The 18,119-nt window shown below is 38.1% G+C and overlaps 1 protein-coding gene and 1 pseudogene across 4 annotated transcripts in view; one reads left to right on the top strand and one right to left on the bottom strand.

The window, feature by feature from the left end:
• The window catches only part of RPS6KA5 (ribosomal protein S6 kinase A5), a 192,939-nt gene that overhangs the window by 52,022 nt on the left and 122,798 nt on the right, over window positions 1-18,119 (bottom strand). The gene's annotated exons all lie outside the window — the stretch shown is intronic.
• LOC131752274 (protein FAM136A pseudogene) lies at window positions 8,653-9,094 on the top strand (annotated as a pseudogene).

The raw sequence follows: 18,119 nt of genomic DNA, 5'->3' as shown, positions 1-18,119 counted from the left end.
AAGCAACGATGAACAACACAATAAATGAAATTAAAAATACTCTAGATGGGATCCATATCAGAATAACTGAGGCAGAAGAACGGATAAGTGACCTGGAAGATAAAATGGTGGAAATAACTACTGCAGAGCAGAATAAAGAAAAAAGAATGAAAAGAACTGAGGACAGTATCAGAGACCACTGGGACAACATTAAACGCACCAACATTCGAATTATAGGGGTCCCAGAAGAAGAAGAGAAAAAGAAAGGGACTGAGAAAATATTTGAAGAGATTATAGTTGAAAACTTCCCTAATATGGGAAAGGAAATAGTTAATCAAGTCCAGGAAGCACAGAGAGTCCCATACAGGATAAATCCAAGGAGAAACACACCAAGATACATATTAATCAAACTATCAAAAATTAAATACAGGGGCTTCCCTGGTGGCGCAGTGGTTGAGAATCCGCCTGCCGATGCAGGAGACACGGGTTCGTGCCCTGGTCCGGGAAGATCCCACATGCCGCGGAGCAACTGAGCCTGTGAGCCATGGCCGCTGAGCCTGTGCGTCCGGAGCCTGTGCTCCGCAACGGGAGAGGCCACAACAGTGAGAGCCCCGCATACCGCAAAAACAAAACAAAACAAAACAAAATTAAATACAAAGAAAACATATTAAAAGCAGCAAGGAAAAAACAACAAATAACACACAAGGGAATCCCCATAAGGTTAACATCTGATCTTTCAGCAGAAACTCTACAAGCCAGAAGGGAGTAGCAGGACATATTTAAAGTGATGAAGGAGAAAAACCTACAACCAAGATTACTCTACCCAGCAAGGATCTCATTCAGATTTGATGGAGAAATTAAAACCTTTACAGACAAGCAAAAGCTGAGAGAGTTCAGCACCACCAAACCAGCTTTACAACAAATGCTAAAGGAACTTCTCTAGGCAAGAAACACAAGAGAAGGAAAAGACCTACAAGAAGAAACTCGAAACAATTAAGTAAATGGTAATAGGAACATACATATCGATAATTACCTTAAATGTAAATGGATTAAATGCTCCCACCAAAAGACACAGACTGGCTGAATGGATACAAAAACAAGACCCATATATATGCTGTCTACAACAGACCCACTTCAGACCTAGGGACACATACAGACTGAAAGTGAGGGGATGGAAAAAGATATTCCATGCAAATGGAAATCAGAAGAAAGCTGGAGTAGTAATTCTCTTATCAGACAAAACAGACTTTAAAATAAAGACTATTACAAGAGACAAAGAAGGACACTACATAATGATCAAAGGATCGATCCGTGAAGAAGATATAACAATTGTAAATATTTATGGACCCAACACAGGAGCACCTCAATACATAAGGCAAATACTAACAGCCATAAAAGGGGAAATCGACAGTAACACAATCATAGTAGGGGACTTTAACACCCCACTTTCACCAATGGATACATCATCCAAAATGAAAATAAATAAGGAAACACAAGTTTTAAATGATACATTCAACAAGATGGACTTAACTGATATTTATAGCACATTCCATCCAAAAACAACAGAATACACATTTTTCTCAAGTGCTCATGGAACATTCTCCACCCTAGATCATATCTTGGGTCACAAATCTAGCCTTGGGAAATTTAAGAAAATTGAAATCCTATGCAGTATCGTTTCTGACCACAATGCTATGAGACTAGATATCAATTACAGGAAAAGATCTGTAAAAAATACAAACACATGGAGGCTAAACAATACACTACTTAATAATGAAGTGATCACTGAAGAAATCAAAGAGGAAATCAAAAAATACTTAGAAACAAATGACAATGGAGACATGACGACCCAAAATCTATGGGATGCAGCAAAAGCAGTTCTAAGAGGGAATTTTATAGCAATACAATCCTACCTTAAGAAACAGGAAACATCTCGAATAAACAACCTAACCTTGCACCTAAAACAATTAGAGAAAGAAGAACAAATAAAACCCAAATTTAGCAGAAGGAAAGAAATCATAAAGATCAGATCAGAAATAAATGAAAAAGAAATGAAGGAAACGATAGCCAAGATCAATAAAATGAAAAGCTGGTTCTTTGAGAAGATAAACAAATTTGATAAACCATTAGCTAGACTCATCAAGAAAAAAAGGAAGAAGACTCAAATCAATAGAATTAGAAATGAAAAAGGAGAAGTAACAACGGACACTGGAGAAATACAAAAGATTATTAGAGATTACTACAAGCAACTGTATGCCAATAAAATGGACAACCTGGAAGAAATGGACAAATTCTTAGTAATCCACAACCTGCCTAGACTGAACCAGGAAGAAATAGAAAATATGAACAGACCAATCACAAGCACTGAAATTGAAACTGTGATTAAAAATCTTCCAACAAACAAAAGCCCAGGACCAGATGGCTTCACAGGCGAATTCTATCAAACATTTAGAGAAGAGCTAACACCTATCCTTCTCAAATCTTCCAAAATATAGCAGAGGGAGGAACACTCCCAAACTCATTCTATGAGGCCACCATCACCCTGATACCAAAACCAGACAAAGACATCACAAAGAAACAAAACTACAGGCCAATATCACTGATGAACATAGATGCAAAAATCCTCAACAAAATACTAGCAAACAGATTCCAACAGCACATTAAAAGGATCATACACCATTATCATGTGGGGTTTATTCCAGGAATGCAAGGATTCTTCAATATACGCAAATTAATCAACGTGATATACCATGTCAACAAACTGAAGGAGAAAAACCATATGATCATCTCAATAGATACACAGAAAGCTTTGGACAAAATTCAACACCCATTTATGATCAAAACCCTGCAGAAAGTAGGCATAGAGGGAACTTTCCTCAACATAATAAAGGCCATAGTGACACACCCACAGCCAACATCGTCCTCAATGGTGAAAAGCTGAAACTATTTCCACTAAATCACGAACAAGACAAGGTTGCCCACTCTCACCACTCTTATTCAACATAGTTTTGGAAGTTCTAGCCACAGCAATCAGAGAAGAAAAAGAAATAAAAAGAATCCAAATCGGAAAAGAAGAAGTAAAGCTGTCACTGTTTGCAGATGACATGATACTATACATAGAGAATCCTAAGGATGCTACCAGAAACTACTAGAGCTAATCAATGAATTTGGTAAAGTAGCAGGATAAAAAATTAATGCACAGAAATCGCTGGCATTCTTATACACTAATGATGAAAAATCTGAGACTGAAATTAAGAAAATACTCCCATTTACCACTGCAACAAAAAAAATAAAATATCTAGGAATAAACCTACCTAAGGAGACAAAAGAGCTGTATGCAGAAAATTATAAGACACTGATGAAAGAAATTAAAGATGATACAAATAGATGGAGAGATATACCATGTTCTTGGATTGGAAGAATCAACATTGTGAAAATGACTCTACTACCCAAAGCAATCTACAGATTCAATGCAATCCCTATCAAACTACCACTGGCATTTTTCACAGCACTAGAACAAAAAATTTCACAACTTGTATGGAAACACAAAAGACCCCGACTAGCCAAAGCAATCTTGAGAACGAAAGATGGAGCTGGAGGAATCAGGCTCCCTGACTTCAGACTATACTACAAACCTACAGTAATCAAGACAGTATGATTCTGTGACAAAAACAGAAATATAGATCAATGGAACAGGATGGAAAGCCCAGAGATAAACCCACACACATATGGTCACCTTATCTTTGATAAAGGAGGCAAGAATATACAGTGGAGAAAAGACAGCCTCTTCAATAAGTGGTGCTGGGAAAACTGGACAGCTACATGTAAAAGAATGAAATTAGAACACTCCCTAACACCATACACAAAAATAAACTCAAAATGGGTTAAAGACCTACATGTAAGGCCAGACACTATCAAACTCTTAGAGGAAAACAGAGGCAGAACACTCTGACATAAATCACAGCAAGATCCTTTTTGACCCACCTCCTAGAGAAATGGAAATAAAAACAAAAATAAACAAATGGGACCTAATGAAACTTAAAAGCTTTTGCACAGCAAAGGATACCATAAACAAGACCAAAGACAACCCTCAGAATGGGAGAAAATAGTTGCAAATGAAGCAACTGACAAAGGGTTAATCTCCAAAATTTATAAGCAACTTATGCAGCTCAATAACAAAAAAAACAAAACAACCCAATCCAATAATGCGCAGAAGACCTAAATAGACATTTCTCCAAAGAAGATATACAGTTTGCCAACAAACACATGAAAGAATGCTCAACATCATTAATCTTTAGAGAAATGCAAATCAAAACTACAATGATATATCATCTCACACTGGTCAGAATGGCCATAATTAAAAAATCTTGAAACAATAAATGCTGGAGAGGGTGTGGAGAAAAAGGGAACTCTCTTGCACTGTAGGTGGGAATGTAAATTGATACAGCCACTATGGAGAACAGTATGGAGGGTCCTTAAAAAACTACAAATAGAACTACCATACGACCCAACAATCCCACTACTGGGCATATACCCTGAGAAAACAATAATTCAAAAAGAGTCATGTACCAAAATGTTCACTGCAGCTCTATTTACAATAACCAGGACATGGAAGCAACCTAAGTGTCCATCAACAGATGAATGGATAAAGAAGATGTGGCACATATATACAATGGAATATTACTCAGCCATAAAAAGAAATGAAACTGAGTTATTTGTAGTGAGGTGGATGGACCTGGAGTCTGTCATACAGAGTGAAGTAAGTCAGAAGGAGAAAAACAAATACCATATGCTAACACATATATACGAAATCTAAAAAAAAAAATGTCATGAAGAGACTACGGGTAGGATGGGAATAAAACACAGACCTACTAGAGCATGGACTTGAGGATATGGGGAGGGGGAAGGGTAAGCTGTGACGATGTGAGAGAGTGGCAGGGACATATACACACTACCAAATGTAAGTTAGATAGCTAATGGGAAGCTGCCGCATAGCACAGGGAGTTCACCTCTGTGCTTTGTGAACACCTAGAGGGGTGGGATAGGGAGGGTGGGAGGGAGGGTGACACAAGAGGGAAGAGTTATGGGAACATAAGTATATGTATAACTGATTCACTTTGTTGTAAAGGAGAAACTAACACACTATTGTAAAACAGTTATACTCAAATAAAGATGTTTAAAAAAAAAAAAGAAAAAGAAATGGCCACAGTGAGCCCAACCTTCAGCAACCACCACCCTGATCACTCAGCAGCCACCAACATGGAGGCAAGATCCTCCACCAGCTAAAAGATTATGATTCACTGAAGGCTCAGGTGGTGGTTAGCATTTTTAGCAATAAAGTATTTTTAAATTAAGGTATGCACTTTTTAAAAGACATAATGCTATTTATAGCATACTTAATAGACTGCAGTTTAGCATAGACATAACCTTTATATGCACTGGGAAACCAAAAAGTTCATGTGACTTGCTTTACTGTGGTGGTCTGAAACTGAACCCACAATAACTCCAAGGTACGCCTGCATAAGTTAAAAATTTCATGGTAGGGCTTCCCTGGTGGCGCAGTGGTTGAGAATCCGCCTGCTGATGCAGGGGACACGGGTTCGTGCCCCGGTCCGGGAACATCCCACATGCCGCAGAGCAGCTGGGCCTGTGAGCCATGGCTCCTGAGCCTGCGCGTCCGGAGCCTGTGCTCCGCAACGGGAGAGGCCACAACAGTGAGAGGCCCGCGTACCACAAAAAAAAAAAAAAAAAAAAATTCATGGTAATAACCACTCAAAGAACAGATATAGAATACATATAACTTCTAGACAACTGGGAAAATAAAATAAAGAAATCTTAATCATTTAAATAGAAGAGAGGAAAGAAGGGGAAAAAGCAAAGAGAAATTATGATAAAGAGAAGCACACAGCAAGGGAAGAGAAATAAATAAAAGTATATCAGCAGTCATAATATACAGATTTAACTCACCAGTTAAAAGATAGAACTCTGGATCAAAAACAAAATCCAGTTATATGTTATTTACAAAAGGCACACCTAAAACATAATGACAAAGAAATATTGAAAGTAAAGAGATGGAAAAAGATATATCAGACCAGCATTAACCAACAGAAAGCTGGAATATCTTTATTAATAGCAGGAAAATGAACTTTAAGGCAAAAAAATATTAAAATTAGGCAGGGTCACTACATAATAATAAAAGGAACATTTCACTAGAAAATAACACTATTCCAAGACTAACACAATCAAAAATTTTTGAAGAGCCTTAAACCACATAAAGCAAAAATGGTGAGATTTCCAAGAAGAAACAGACAAATCCGCAATCATAGTGGGCACTTTAACATACCTCTTTTATAACTGACTGATCAAGCAGGAAAATAATTGGTGAAGCTATGGAAGATATGCATGATGTTCATGAAAATATATAAAATTTGATATCTAACAGAGAATGACTATACAGTCTTTTCCAGTATTCATGGCACAGTTACAAAAGTTAACCAAGTAACAGGTCACAAAGCAAATCTTAAAAACCACAGAAATAAAACAATATATGTTTTCTTGTCCAAACAGAAAGCAATAAAACTAAAACTCATTTACAAAAAGATAGCTCAAAAATCCTATATACATGAAAACTTAAGAACCCATTTGAAAATAATTCATGGCCCAAGGTAAAAAAACCACAATAAGTAACAGTAAAAATGCTATATATTATAACTTGTGAGATACATCTAAAGCTGTTCTTAGAAATTCAGTTTTATTTAAAAAGGAATGATTAAATATTAGTGAGCTGGATGTCCAACTCAAAAGTTTAATAAAAGAATACAAAAGAAACTAACAGAAAGTAAAAGGAATGAAGTAATAAAGGAAGATCATCAAAGAAATAGAAAAATTGAGAGGCTTGATAAAAGCTGTTTCTGGAAAAAGACTAATAAAATGGACAAATCTCCAGCAAACTGAGCAAGAAAAGAGGAGGAAAGTTACAAATCAGTAATATTAGTCATTTAAAAGGAAACATTACTACAGTTACAATACAGATTAAAAACTAAAGCACTTCTATGAATAATATGATGCCAAAGAATTTAAAAACAAAAATATAACATTTTCTATAAAAACATAACTTACCAAAATTGACTCAAGAAAAAATTGAAAACCTGAATATAACTATAAATATTTTTTAAAAAATTAAATCAGTATTTGAAAAGCCACTCATATGCACCTAGAAAGGAAAAAAAAAGAAAAAAATACACCCTGATAGCTAGAAGTGCATTCAGAGGAAACCTTCAGAGGAACTGTCTATCTTATATAAACTATTCCAAATTACTTTCATGATGTTAGTATAATCATGATGCCAAAATCAGACAAATACAATATTAGAAAGGAAAATTACAGGTCAACTTAGACAATAAAATCTTAAATAAAATATTAGCAAACAAAATCCAGCAATATATTAAAAATATATGTCACAGAAAGTTAAGTTTATCCCAAGAATTGAAAGATGGTTTAACATTGAAAAAGAAAAAACCTAGTAATGTAACTCACACCACTAGGTGATTAAAGAAAAAAAATAAGAATTTCCTTATATCAAATACTAAGAATATAATTTATCTATCAAAAACCTAGAGCAGATACCATACTAAATGGCTAAAACTTAAAACACATGGTCTTAAAGTAAAAAGCAAGGATATATACATATAAAACTTAGTAGACAGAGCAACAAAACCAAACCAAACCACACATCCCCAAACACATATAAAATAAAAAGTATGAGAATCAAAAAGATACAAAGCCATCATTACTTACAAATAGTAGTTCTGATTTTTCTTTTAATATAGTCATCTACATAAAAAATCCAAGTGAATCTGCAAATTAGTGGAACTAATGTGAATTCACCAATATTGCTATGTACAAGATCAACAACATTCCTATTCTTTGCCAAGAAAAACAGATATTCTAATTTTTGTCAATAGGAACAAAATAAGTTAATAGAAATAAATCTAATAATATATGTATAAATCATTACAAAAATTAGAAAATATTACTGAAAGACATAAAAGACAACAAAATAAATGGGAAAATATGAATATATATGCAAATTTGTGTTGTTAGATTCAATATCCAAAGATCACAGTTTTCTCCAAATTAATTTATAAATTCAATACACACTGAGGAACAAAAGACCAAGAATAGCAAAGACAGTGAAGAGGCAGGAGGAAGGTCAGGGGAAATAAGGAGAGAATGATAGGATAAGAGTGAAGAGGGGAAAGACCTCACCTTTCCAGATTAAAGACATACCGTAAAGCTATGGCCCTTCAGATTTTTAAATTTTGACTCAGGGAGACGCAAGCAGACAAATGGAACTGAATGAAGAGCCTAGAAATAGACTCACAAGCATGCATAGGAATTTGGCAAAGTTGCTTTTCAAATCAGTAGGGAAGGGATTAACTGACTATTCAATGAATAGTTCAGTCAACTGGGTTATCTATATAAAAAGAGAAAAAAATAAGATCCCCACCTCACACATATATAAAAATTAATTCCTAATAAATTAAAGATTTCAATATGGTAATTTCAAAAAGAAAAAAAAAGTCCTCAGCAAAATGTTAGCAAACTGGGGGCGGGCTCCAGTGTGGGAGTCCATGTGGGCGCCAGCGCCGTGGGGAGCAGCACGGGGTGGCCATGGCGGAGCTGCAGCAGCTCGGGGTGTAGGAGGCAGTGGACTATAAGGTGAAGAGTCTGGAGAGAGAACATCTGTTAGATTCAGGGCCTCATGTTCCGGTGCAGCGCCGGCTGTTGTGAGGACAGCCAGGCGTCCATGCAGCAAGTGCACCAGTGCATTGAGCACTGCCATGCACCTCTGGCTCAAGCCCAGGCCCTGGTGACCAGTGAGTTGGAGAAGTTCCAGGACCGCCTGGCCCGATGCACTACGCATTGCAACGACAAAGCCAAAGATTCAGTAGATGTGGGGAGTAAAGAGCTTCAGGTGAAGTAGCAGCTGGAGAGTTGCATGACCAAGTGTGTGGATGACCACATGAACTTCATCCCAACCATGACCAAGAAGATGAAGGAGTCTCTCTCATCCACTGGGAAACAGATGTCTGCTATTGGCCATCGGGGCTGAAGGCAGGAATCTATTTAAAAAGAGGAATGGGGATTTGGGTTTTCTAAGGAAAGTTTATGAATGAGGAAATTAAGGATGGCAGCAAGTTTAAGGCCTATGTCACTTGCCTCTAGACACTGGTTCCTTTGTGTTTGAATCCTAGAAAGTGAAAAAACCTGGTGCTAAAATTTGGGTCAGAGATAGCGCAGGAGAGTTTTTGTGAGCATGAATTTCATGTGGCCAGGGCTTATCCTGGCAACAGGGAGTCTCCCTTGTACCAAACCAGAGCCCTCCAAGGTACCAGATTCTCTTATTACACAGATACCAATAGGCTGGCAGGTTCATCTGACCTGCTTATGATCTGGTGGAGTGTGAGAGGTGTTTCTATTTGTTGCCAACCTCCTGTTTGCCAGAAGGATCACTACAACATTTTCCATAAACTGGAAATAAAATAAAATCCAGGAGGTCACTAATTTAGAAGGGGAAAGGGGGCTTCTGGGGATTTGTTTTGCTTGGTTTTGTTTTATATACGAGGGCATGAAGTTACTTTAAAGATGTAGAGTTGGGAGAGGTAGTTTGGATAAAAACTTTGAAAGGGTCCTTTCTAGCCATCAAGATGTGGAGCACATTTCTTAAAATTCTCATACATTACATCTTTCAGCCTGGAGACGCTGCAAAAATATAAGAAGCGCTATCACACTGGTAGGGGAACCAAACCTTCCCTCTAACTGGCAGCCATGATGAGCCCTGAGGCTGTCTGCAGCAGAGTCAGCCGAGTAACAAGACAATCTTGCAGTGACACTCACCGTTGAAGGGAAAGGGGACTGTGACTGTGCTGTATGCTAGTATTCAGGAATGAACAGCGAAAGGTAACATTAGCTGCTTAATTAAGAGAGCTATGAAGTACTGGCTTTCGACAAATCTGGTTTTCATAAAACAAAATAGAACAAAAGTCTAAACCCAGTATTGCTTACTTTGTCCCCTGTAATAACAGAGCTCTGTTGAAACGATCCCTTGGCAACACGAAGGTCAGAGGAGAAAAAGAAAGCAACTCAGGGGCAAGCTGTGACTCCTTTAGAGCAAAAAATGGGACAGCCCTTCATTACCAAATACCACTTTTGTGACATGCGTTGTTCTTGCCCCAGTTCTGGCACCTTATCGTTTTATCAAGGACCTCGTTGTGTTTTTACCAACTTATTACTTGAAATGATAATATAACCTGTCTATTTCCTATTTCAAGACTGTGATATATTTTCCTAGTGGCTTGGTTTTAAACATAAATAAGACTTAATTTTTCTTCCAAAAAAAAACGCTAGCAAACTGAATTCAACAGCACATAAAAAGGATTATACACTATGACCAAGTGAGATCTTGGAATGAAAGAACGGCTCAAGATTCAAAATATCAATCAATGTAATACACCACATTAACAGAACAAAGGACAAAAACCACAGGATCATCTCAACTGACACAGAAAAAGCATTTGACAAAATTCAATACCTTTTCATGATTAAAAAAAAAAGCACTTAACAACAAGCTAGGAATAGAATGAAACTACCTCAACATAACAAAACCATGTATGAAAAGCCCACAGCAAACATCATACTCAATGGTGAAAAACTGAAAGCTTTCCTCTCAGATGAGTAACAAGGTAAGGATGCTCCTTCTCACCATTTCTATTCAACATAGTGCTGAATGTCTTACCCAGAGCAGTTAGGCAAGAAAAAGAAATAAAAGACATCCAAATTGGAAAGGAAGAAGTAAAATTATGTCTGCTTGCAGATAATATGATCTTATATGTAAAAAACCCTAAAGGTTTCACACAAAAAAACCCATTAGAACTAATAAGAGAACCAGCGATATTACAGGATACAAAATCAACATACAAAAATTAGTTATGGGACTTCCCTGCCGGCGCAGTGGTTAAGAATCTGCCTGCCAATGCAGGGGACGTGGGTTCGAGCCCTGGTCCAGGAAGATCCCACACGCCACGGAGCAATTAAGCCCGTGTGCCACAACTACTGAGCCTGTGTTCTAGAGCCCTCGAGCCACAGCTACTGAGTCCGCATGCCACAACTACTGAAGGCTGCACGCCTAGAGCCCATGCTCTGCAACAAGAGAAGCCACTACAATGAGAAGCACGTGCATTGCAACGAAGAGTAGCCCCCGCTCACCACAACTAGAGAAAGCCCGTGTGCAGCAACGAACACCCAAAGCAGCCAAAAATAAATAAATAAAATAAATAAATAAAATAAATAAATAAAATAAATAAGTTTAAAAAAATTAGTTATGTTTCTATACACTAACAATGAAGAATACCAAAAGGAAATTAAGGGGGGGGGAATCCCATTTGAAATAATCATCAAAAGTAATAAAATACTTAGAAGTTAACTAGACCAAGGGGTCAAAAGACTTGGACAATTAAAATTTCAAAATATTATGAAAGAAATTTAAAAAGACACAAATAAATGGGAAGACACCCCATGCTCATGGACTGGAAGACAATATTGTTAAAACGTCCACACTACCCAAAGTGATCTAGAGAGTCAACATAATCCCTATCAAAATCCCAGTAACCTTTTTGTAGAAATAGAAAAAAAATCTTAAAATTCATATGGAATCTCAAAAGACCCTTAATTGTCAAAACAATCTTGAAAAGGAAGAAAAATGTTGGAGGTCTCACACTTCCTGATTTCAAAACATATTACAAAACTACAGCAATCAAAACATTTTTGACTTAAATAAAGACAAACATACAGACCAATGGAACAGAATAAAGAGCTCAGAAATAAATCTTTATGCACATGGTCAAATGATCTTTGACAAGGGTGCCAATGGGGAAAGGATAGGCTCTTCAACAAATGATGTTGGGAAAACTGAATATTCATACACACAAAAAAATAAAGTTGTATCTTACATTAACCCAAATACAAAAATTAACTCAAAATGAACTGAAGATCTAAATGTAAAACCTAAAACTATAAAACTACTAGAAGAAAACATGGGGGAAAGCTTCATGACATTGGATTTGGCAGTGATTTCTTGGGTCTGACACAAAAAGCACAGCAACAAAAGCAAAAATAGACAAATGGGTTGACATTAAAATTTAAAACTTCCTTGCATCAAAGGAAACAAGCAAAGTAAAAAGACAACCTACAGAATGGGAGAAAAAGTTTGCAAACCACATATCTGATAGGGGGTTAATATCCAGAATATATAAAGAACTCCTACAACTCAACAACAAAAAAGCAAATAAATTTTATTAAAAAATAGGCAAAGGACTTCAATAAACATTCATCCAAAGATGGTATACAAATGGCTAATAAGCATATAAAAAGATGACTCAATATCACTAATCATTACAGAAATGCAAATTTAAACTACGAGATATCACTTCATGCTCATTAGGAGGGCCACAATCAAAAAAGCATAAATAACAAGTATAGGTGAGGATGTGGAGAAATTGGAACCCTTGTGCTCTGTTAATGGGAATGGAAAATGGTGCAGCTTCTATGGAAAACAGTATGAAGTTTCCTCAAAAAATTAAAAATAGAATTGTCACATGATCTAGCAATTCCACTTCTGGGCATATATGCAAAAGAATTGAAAGAATGATCTCAAAGAGATATTTGTACACTCATGTTCATTGCAGCATTATTCACAACAGCCAATAAATGAAAGCAACTCAAGTGTCCATCAGTGGATAAATGGATAAACAAAATGTGGTACATATATACAATGAAATATTATTCAGTCTTAAAAAAAGATGGAAATTCTGCCTCATGCCACAACATGGATAAACACTAGGACATTACCCTAACTGAAGTAAGTAGTCACAAAAAGATAAATCCTGCATGATTCCACTTATATTAGGTATCTAAAATAGTCAAACTCATAGAAACAGAAAGAGGAATTGTGGTTGCCAGGGGCTAGGAGGTGGGGAAGATGGGGAGTTGTTCAATAGGCACAGAGTTTAGTTTTGCAAGATGAAAAAGTTATAGAGGGATGGGAGAAAAGTAAGACGCAGAGATCACCTTCCTCCCCACAGATACATAAGACACACAACTACATGTGGAACTGCTCCTACAGAACACCCACTGAACACTGGCAGAAGACCTCAGACCTTCCATAAGGCAAGAAACTCCCCACGTACCTGGGTAGGGCAAAAGAAAAAGGAATAAACAGAGACAAAAGAATAGGGACGGGACCTGCACCAGTGGGAGGGAGCTGTGAAGGAGGAAAGGTTTCCACACAGTAGAAGTCCCTTCACGGGCGGAGACTGCGGGTGGCGGAGGGGGAAGCTTCAGAGCTATGGCACAGCAACAGGGTGCAGAGGGCAAAGCGGAGATATTCCTGCACAGAGGATCAGTGCCGACCAGCACTCACTAGCTTGAGAGGCTTGCCTGCTCACCCGCCGGCTGGGAGCTGAGGCTCGGGCTTCGGTCGGAAGCCGGGAGAGGACTGGGGTTGGCGGCGTGAACACAGCCTGAAGGGGTTAGTGCACCACGGCTGGCCGGGAGGGAGTCCGAGAGAAGTCTGGAGCTGCTGAAGAGACAAGAGACTTTTTCTTCCCTCTTTGCTTCCTGGTGCGCAAGGAGAGGGGATTCAGAGTGCCGCTTAAAGGAGCTCCAGAAACGGGCGCGAGCCACGGCTATCAGCGTGGACACCAGAGACGGGTATGAGACGCTAAGGCTGCTGCTGCTGCCACCAAGAAGCCTGTGTGCGAGCACAGGTCACTCTCCACACCTCCCCTCCCAGGAGCCTGTGCAGCCCGCCACTGCTAGGGTCCCGGGATCCAGGGACAACTTCCCCGGGAGAATGTATGGCGCGCCTCAGGCTGGTGCAATGTTACGCTGGCCTCTGCCGCCACAGGCTCACCCCACATCTGTACCCCTCGCTCACCCCGGCCTGAGGCAGAGCACCTGAATCAACTGCTTTAACCCCGTCCTGTCTGAGTGAAGAACAGACACCCATGGGCGACCTATGCGCAGAGGCGGGGCCAAGTCCAAAGCTGAACCCCAGGAGCTATGCGAACAAAGAGGAGAGGGGGAGGTCTCTCCCAGCAGCCTCAGAAGCAGCAGATTAAAGCTCCACAATAAACTTGAAGTGCCCTGCATCTGTGGAACACCTGAATAAACAGTGAATCATCCCAAGTTGAGGAGGTGGACTTTGGGAGCTAGATATATTATTTTTTTCCGCTTTTTCTCTTTTTATGTGTATATGTGTGTGCTTCTGTGTGAGATTTTGTCGGTATAGCTTTGCTTTCACCACTTGTCCTAGGGTTCTGACCGTCCCGTTTTTTTTTTTTTAATTTTTAAAATTTTTCTTCTTAATAATTATTTTTTTATTTTAATAAATTTATTTTACCTACTTTATTTTATCTTCTTTCTTTCTTTCTATCTTCCTTCCTCCCTCCCTTCCTCCCTTCCTTCCTTTCGTTCTTTCCTTTCTATTTTTTCTCCCTTTTATTCTGAGCCATGTGGATTAAAGGCTCTTGGTCTCGAGTCAGGTGTCAGGGCTTTGTCTCTGAGGTGGGAGAACCAACATCAGGACACTGGTCCACAAGAGACCTCACAGCTCCACAGTGATATCAAACGGCAAGAATCTCCCACAGATCTCCACCTCAACACCAAGACCCAGCTTCACTCAACGACCATCAGGCTACAGTGCTGGACACTCTATGCCCAACAACTAGCAAGACAGGAACACAGCCCCATCCATTAGCAGAGAGGCTGCCTAAAATCATAATAAGGCTACAGACACCCCAAAACACACCACCAGGTGTGGACCTGCCCACCAGAAAGACAAGATCCAGCCTCATTTACCAGAACACAGGCACTAGTCCCCTCAACCAGCAAACCTACTCAATCCACTGAACCAACCTTAGCCACTGGGGACAGACACCAAAAACAACGGGAACTATGAACCTGCAGCCTGCAGAAAGGAGACCACAAACACAGTAAGATAAACAAAATGAAAAGACAGAAAAACACACAGCAGATGAAGGAGCACAGTAAAAACCCACCAGACCTAACAAATGTAGAGGAAATAGGCAGTCTACCTGAAAAAGAATTCAGAATAATGGTAGTAAAGATGATCCAAAATCTTGGAAATAGAATAGAAGAAATGCAAGAAACATTTAACAAGGACCTAGAAGAGCTAAAGAGGAAGCAAGCAACGATGAACAACACAATAAATGAAATTAAAAATACTTTAGATGGGATCCATATCAGAATAACTGAGGCAGAAGAACGGATAAGTGACCTGGAAGATAAAATGGTGGAAATAACTACTGCAGAGCAGAATAAAGGAAAAAGAATGAAAAAAACTGAGGACAGTATCAGAGACCACTGGGACAACATTAAACGCACCAACATGCGAATTATAGGGGTCCCAGAAGAAGAAGAGAAAAAGAAAGGGACTGAGAAAATATTTGAAGAGATTATAGTTGAAAACTTCCCTAATATGGGAAAGGAAATAGTTAATCAAGTCCAGGAAGCACAGAGAGTCCCATACAGGATAAATCCAAGGAGAAACACACCAAGATACATATTAATCAAACTATCAAAAATTAAATACAAAGAAAACATATTAAAAGCAGCAAGGAAAAAACAACAAATAACACACAAGGGAATCCCCATAAGGTTAACATCTGATCTTTCAGCAGAAACTCTACAAGCCAGAAGGGAGTAGCAGGACATATTTAAAGTGATGAAGGAAAAAAACCTACAACCAAGATTACTCTACCCAGCAAGGATCTCATTCAGATTTGATGGAGAAATTAAAACCTTTACAGACAAGCAAAAGCTGAGAGAGTTCAGCACCACCAAACCAGCTTTACAACAAATGCTAAAGGAACTTCTCTAGGCAAGAAACACAAGAGAAGGAAAAGACCTACAAGAAGAAACTCGAAACAATTAAGTAAATGGTAATAGGAACATACATATCGATAATTACCTTAAATGTAAATGGATTAAATGCTCCCACCAAAAGGCACAGACTGGCTGAATGGATACAAAAACAAGACCCATATATATGCTGTCTACAAGAGACCCACTTCAGACCTAGGGACACATACAGACTGAAAGTGAGGGGATGGAAAAAGATATTCCATGCAAATGGAAATCAGAAGAAAGCTGGAGTAGTAATTCTCTTATCAGACAAAACAGACTTTAAAATAAAGACTATTACAAGAGACAAAGAAGGACACTACATAATGATCAAGGGATCGATCCGTGAAGAAGATATAACAATTGTAAATATTTATGGACCCAACACAGGAGCACCTCAATACATAAGGCAAATACTAACAGCCATAAAAGGGGAAATCGACAGTAACACAATCATAGTAGGGGACTTTAACACCCCACTTTCACCAATGGATACATCATCCAAAATGAAAATAAATAAGGAAACACAAGTTTTAAATGATACGTTAAACAAGATGGACTTAACTGATATTTATAGGACATTGCATTCAAAAACAACAGAATACACAATTTTCTCAAGTGCTCATGGAACATTCTCCACGCTAGATCATATCATGGGTCACATATCTAGCCTTGGTAAATTTAAGAAAATTGAAATCCTATGCAGTATCGTTTCCGACCACAATGCTATGAGACTAGATATCAATTACAGGAAAAGATCTGTAAAAAATACAAACACATGGAGGCTAAACAATACACTACTTAATAATGAAGTGATCACTGAAGAAATCAAAGAGGAAATCAAAAAATACTTAGAAACAAATGACAATGGAGACATGAGGACCCAAAATCTATGGGATGCAGCAAAAGCAGTTCTAAGAATTTTATAGCAATACAATCCTACCTTAAGAAACAGATAACATCTCGAATAAACAACCTAACCTTGCATCTAAAACAATTAGAGAAAGAAGAACAAATAAAACCCAAATTTCGCAGAAGAAATCATAAAGATCAGATCAGAAATAAATGAAAAAGAAATGAAGGAAATGATAGCCAAGATCAATAAAATGAAAAGCTGGTGCTTTGAGAAGATAAATAAAATTGATAAACCATTAGCCAGACTCATCAAGAAAAAAAGGGAGAACGCAAATCAATAGAATTAGAAATGAAAAAGGAGAAGTAATGGCAGACACTGGAGAAATACAAAAGATTATTAGAGATTACTACAAGCAATTGTATGCCAATAAAATGGACAACCTGGAAGAAATGGACAAATTCTTAGTAATCCACAACCTGCCTAGACTGAACCAGGAAGAAATAGAAAATATGAACAGACCAATCACAAGCACTGAAATTGAAACTGTGATTAAAAATCTTCCAACAAACAAAAGCCCAGGACCAGATGGCTTCACAGGCGAATTCTATCAAACATTTAGAGAAGAGCTAACACCTATCCTTCTCAAATCTTCCAAAATATAGCAGAGGGAGGAACACTCCCAAACTCATTCTATGAGGCCATCATCACCCTGATACCAAAACCAGACAAAGACGTCACAAAGAGAAAACTACAGGCCAATACCACTGATGAACATAGATGCAAAAATCCTCAACAAAATACTAGCAAACAGAATCCAACAGCACATTAAAAGGATCATACACCATGACCAAGTGGGGTTTATTCCAGGAATGCAAGGATTCGTCAATATACGCAAATCAATCAACGTGATACACCATACCAACAAACTGAAGGAGAAAAACCATATGATCATCTCAATAGATACAGAGAAAGCTTTGGACAAAATTCAACACCCATTTATGATCAAAACCCTGCAGAAAGTAGGCATAGAGGGAACTTTCCTCAACATAATAAAGGCCATATGTGACAAACCCACAGCCAACATCGTCCTCAATGGTGTAAAACTGAAACCATTTCCACTAAATCAGGAACAAGACAAGGTTGCCCACTCTCACCACTCTTATTCAACATAGTTTTGGAAGTTCTAGCCACAGCAATCAGAGAAGAAAAAGAAATAAAAAATCCAAATCGGAAAAGAAGAAGTAAAGCTGTCACTGTTTGCAGATGACATGATACTATACATAGAGAATCCTAAGGATGC

Source organism: Kogia breviceps, chromosome 3 (assembly GCF_026419965.1).
Source record: "Kogia breviceps isolate mKogBre1 chromosome 3, mKogBre1 haplotype 1, whole genome shotgun sequence".
Taxonomy (NCBI): domain Eukaryota; kingdom Metazoa; phylum Chordata; class Mammalia; order Artiodactyla; family Physeteridae; genus Kogia; species Kogia breviceps.
The sequence above is the reverse complement of the archived record's forward strand: the minus strand, read 5'-3'. Positions and strand labels throughout refer to the sequence as shown.